The sequence below is a fragment of the Schistocerca americana genome, unplaced genomic scaffold, assembly GCF_021461395.2.
Source record: "Schistocerca americana isolate TAMUIC-IGC-003095 unplaced genomic scaffold, iqSchAmer2.1 HiC_scaffold_1175, whole genome shotgun sequence".
In the NCBI taxonomy this organism is placed as follows: Eukaryota; Metazoa; Arthropoda; class Insecta; order Orthoptera; family Acrididae; genus Schistocerca; species Schistocerca americana.
This window is the reverse complement of record NW_025725237.1, coordinates 17,501-22,500: the sequence shown is the minus strand read 5'-3', so window position 1 is coordinate 22,500 and position 5,000 is coordinate 17,501. Positions and strand designations below refer to the sequence as shown.

The window sequence follows — 5,000 nt, the reverse complement described above, 5'->3', positions numbered from 1 at the left end:
AGAGCGCCGCCTGTTATGAGCCAAAGGTGCACCCTGACGTGGCAAATCAGATGATGCCGCAGTCATTTACTTACGATAATCACAATCAACAAACCAGCCCCCCCCCCCCCCCCGAAAACACCTTTCCTTACAACAATGTGTGCCTTAACCTAACCCGTATTGTGCCTTAACCTAACCCGTATTGTGCCTTAACCTAACCCGTATTGTGCCTTAACCTAACCCATATTGCGCCTTAACCTAACCCATATTGCGCCTTAACCTAACCCATATTGCGCCTTAACCTAACCCATATTGCGCCTTAACCTAACCCATATTGTGCCTTAACCTAACCTATATTGTACCTTAACCTAACCCATATTGTACCTTAACCTAACCCATATTGTACCTTAACCTAACCTATATTGTACCTTAACCTAACCTATATTGTACCTTAACCTAACCTATATTGGGCCTTAACCTAACCTATATTGGGCCTTAACCTAACCTATATTGGGCCTTAACCTAACCTATATTGGGCCTTAACCTAACCTATATTGGGCCTTAACGTAACCCACGTTGCGCCTTAACCTAACCTATATTGTACCTTAACCTAACCCATATTGTACCTTAACCTAACCTATATTGGGCCTTAACCTAACCTATATTGGGCCTTAACCTAACCTATATTGGGCCTTAACCTAACCTATATTGGGCCTTAACGTAACCCACGTTGCGCCTTAACGTAACCCACGTTGCGCCTTAACGTAACCCACGTTGCGCCTTAACGTAACCCACGTTGCGCCTTAACGTAACCCACGTTGCGCCTTAACGTAACCCACGTTGCGCCTTAACCTAACCCATATTGCGCCTTAACCTAACCCATATTGCGCCTTAACCTAACCCATATTGCGCCTTAACCTAACCCATATTGTACCTTAACCTAACCTATATTGTACCTTAACCTAACCTATATTGTACCTTAACCTAACCTATATTGGGCCTTAACCTAACCTATATTGGGCCTTAACCTAACCTATATTGGGCCTTAACCTAACCTATATTGGGCCTTAACCTAACCTATATTGGGCCTTAACGTAACCCACGTTGCGCCTTAACGTAACCCACGTTGCGCCTTAACGTAACCCACGTTGCGCCTTAACGTAACCCACGTTGCGCCTTAACGTAACCCACGTTGCGCCTTAACGTAACCCACGTTGCGCCTTAACCTAACCCATATTGCGCCTTAACCTAACCCATATTGCGCCTTAACCTAACCCATATTGCGCCTTAACCTAACCCATATTGTGCCTTAACCTAACCTATATTGTACCTTAACCTAACCCATATTGTACCTTAACCTAACCTATATTGTACCTTAACCTAACCTATATTGTACCTTAACCTAACCTATATTGTACCTTAACCTAACCCATATTGCGCCTTAACCTAACCCATATTGCGCCTTAACCTAACCCATATTGCGCCTTAACCTAACCCATATTGCGCCTTAACCTAACCCATATTGCGCCTTAACCTAACCCATATTGCGCCTTAACCTAACCCATATTGCGCCTTAACCTAACCCATATTGCGCCTTAACCTAACCCATATTGCGCCTTAACCTAACCCATATTGTACCTTAACCTAACCCATATTGTACCTTAACCTAACCTATATTGTACCTTAACCTAACCTATATTGTACCTTAACCTAACCTATATTGTACCTTAACCTAACCTATATTGGGCCTTAACCTAACCTATATTGGGCCTTAACCTAACCTATATTGGGCCTTAACCTAACCTATATTGGGCCTTAACCTAACCTATACTGGGCCTTAACGTAACCCACGTTGCGCCTTAACGTAACCCACGTTGCGCCTTAACGTAACCCACGTTGCGCCTTAACGTAACCCACGTTGCGCCTTAACGTAACCCACGTTGCGCCTTAACGTAACCCACGTTGCGCCTTAACGTAACCCACGTTGCGCCTTAACGTAACCCACGTTGCGCCTTAACCCAACACACGTTGCGCCTTAACCCAACACACGTTGGGCCTTAACCCAACACACGTTGGGCCTTAACCCAACACACGTTGGGCCTTAACCCAACACACGTTGGGCCTTAACCCAACACACGTTGGGCCTTAACCCAACACACGTTGGGCCTTAACCCAACACACGTTGGGCCTTAACCCAACACACGTTGGGCCTTAACCCAACACACGTTGGGCCTTAACCCAACACACGTTGGGCCTTAACCCAACACACGTTGGGCCTTAACCCAACACACGTTGGGCCTTAACCCAACACACGTTGGGCCTTAACCCAACACACGTTGGGCCTTAACCCAACACACGTTGGGCCTTAACCCAACACACGTTGGGCCTTAACCCAACACACGTTGGGCCTTAACCCAACACACGTTGGGCCTTAACCCAACACACGTTGGGCCTTAACCCAACACACGTTGGGCCTTAACCCAACACACGTTGGGCCTTAACCTGCTCTGTAATTGTCATACGACGCGTTAAATTAGTGTGGTGTTGCCTAACTGCAACCCCCGCAATATAGTTTGCTACTCGCACTGCCTGGTCCCCAGAGTATCGCTTCATGTTAAACACCTTGCAGCTATACACTGTAATGCGGATGGCAGCAGGACGTACATGCTCAATGCCCTTCGCAGTTGTTCATTGGCATTTGCATGGCGAAGCACAGCCTACGTTGTGGTACGGCGTGTGTCAACTGTCCGCTGATGTTGTACGTCCAAATCACACACTGTACTGCACATTGGTCCTCATGTACTGAATGATACATCGTGGTACATGTGTGACCGTACCACGACTGCGCCAACAACGGCGAACCATACGGTCCAAATATTGTGCACTCAGCTACGTGTCGTCTCCCTATAAGAGCTGGATTGCAGTATGGTATGCCGTGGATGGCGATCAGCATGAGCCGTCTGTTGATGTAGTGGCGCGTGTTGTCAGACGTAGTCGTCTCTTCTCACACACCGTGATAGCATGGTGCACTGCGTTCCACATCTGCGACATGCGACAGAGGCCGGTTGACAGTCGTTCGCGCAATGGACATCGCATACGTACGGGGGCCACCTTCCACGTGTTCGCGAAGCGTGCACATGTTGTTGCGTGTATGTGGGCAGACATAGTGTGTCGTGACACCTGACACAGGCATGCAACAATCGTTGAATTTGCAAATGGCGATGGACGTCTACGTTTGCTGGTGACGTTACGCAAATGAACAACTGGTAAACGGTTGTGGTGCGGTTGTTCTCGCTAGAGGTGAATCAGTGATGGCGACGATCGGTTGAGCTACCAACCGGTTGTTTCAGCGATACCCACCATGCCCACGAACGTGAATGGCATGTGGGTGTGAAGCGATACGCGGCGGTGGCTGGGTGGGACCGTCCCCGGCCGGTGAGGGGGGGCCTCCCGGCGTGCTGGCCGCGCGGTGCGTGGGCGCACGCGCTACAGCCGGCTGGTGGGGGCGGCCAGTGGCAGGCGCGCCGGCCGACGGAGGCGGCAGGCGGCGCAGCTGCGCGCCGGCGCACCCTGCACGCGGCGCCGTGCGGCCAAAGTAGGTCCTCGCGGGCCCGGTGCGAAGCGCGGTGGACATCTGCAGTGTGCTGGTCCGATTGAGGACTGTGTGCGCTGAGGATGCGCCGCCGCCCGGCGCTCGGCGCCGCGACGCCGTCTGCTGCTCGGTCGCCTCTGCGGTTCTCGCAGGTGGTTTGTATCGCAGCTGTGCGGACGTGTTGGCGCGTGCGCTGTGCTGGGAGAGTTCGCTTCGGCACCCAAGTGGGGCTTTTGTCCTTCTGTGGCGCTGGCGTTGGAGCTGCCGGCCACCGTAGGTGGCGCGTGTTGTCTCCCGCCGGCAATGCCACGACAGCACGCTCCCGGGCCTCTGTCGGCAGCGGCAAGCTCAGTTGGGAGCACGGGTGGTCGCACCTAAAGCGTCTACTCGCCAAACTCCGGGCGATTGCGCCTCTCTCGAACCCGACCAAGTACTTAGGACGGCGCTGCGCGCCGCCGGGACCTGAGAGGGTTTCGAGGTGTATTGTGCAGGGGAGCTCAGCCTCCTCCTGTTTGCAGAATAATTGAGCGGACGCTTGCGTGTTCGCGCGGGCCCCCGGGACACACTCCCGGGCGGCCGGCTGCTCAGCTCTAGTTGACGCAGCTCCCTGGTTGATCCTGCCAGTAGTCATATGCTTGTCTCAAAGATTAAGCCATGCATGTCTCAGTACAAGCCGCATTAAGGTGAAACCGCGAATGGCTCATTAAATCAGTTATGGTTCCTTAGATCGTACCCACGTTACTTGGATAACTGTGGTAATTCTAGAGCTAATACATGCAAACAGAGTCCCGACCAGAGATGGAAGGGACGCTTTTATTAGATCAAAACCAATCGGTCGGCTCGTCCGGTCCGTTTGCCTTGGTGACTCTGAATAACTTTGGGCTGATCGCACGGTCCTCGTACCGGCGACGCATCTTTCAAATGTCTGCCTTATCAACTGTCGATGGTAGGTTCTGCGCCTACCATGGTTGTAACGGGTAACGGGGAATCAGGGTTCGATTCCGGAGAGGGAGCCTGAGAAACGGCTACCACATCCAAGGAAGGCAGCAGGCGCGCAAATTACCCACTCCCGGCACGGGGAGGTAGTGACGAAAAATAACGATACGGGACTCATCCGAGGCCCCGTAATCGGAATGAGTACACTTTAAATCCTTTAACGAGTATCTATTGGAGGGCAAGTCTGGTGCCAGCAGCCGCGGTAATTCCAGCTCCAATAGCGTATATTAAAGTTGTTGCGGTTAAAAAGCTCGTAGTTGGATTTGTGTCCCACGCTGTTGGTTCACCGCCCGTCGGTGTTTAACTGGCATGTATCGTGGGACGTCCTGCCGGTGGGGCGAGCTGAAGGCGTGCGACGCGCCTCGTGCGTGCTCGTGCGTCCCGAGGCGGACCCCGTTGCAATCCTACCAGGGTGCTCTTGAGTGAGTGTCTC

At 52.2% G+C, this 5,000-nt stretch overlaps 1 non-coding gene across 1 annotated transcript in view; it reads left to right on the top strand.

Moving 5' to 3' along the window:
• The first annotated feature begins 4,175 nt into the window (after positions 1–4,175).
• Positions 4,176–5,000, top strand: part of LOC124562754 — a 1,910-nt gene continuing 1,085 nt past the window's right edge. The window contains exon 1 of the ribosomal RNA XR_006969611.1: positions 4,176–5,000. This exon is cut by the window's right edge and continues 1,085 nt beyond it. This is a non-coding gene — a ribosomal RNA (small subunit ribosomal RNA).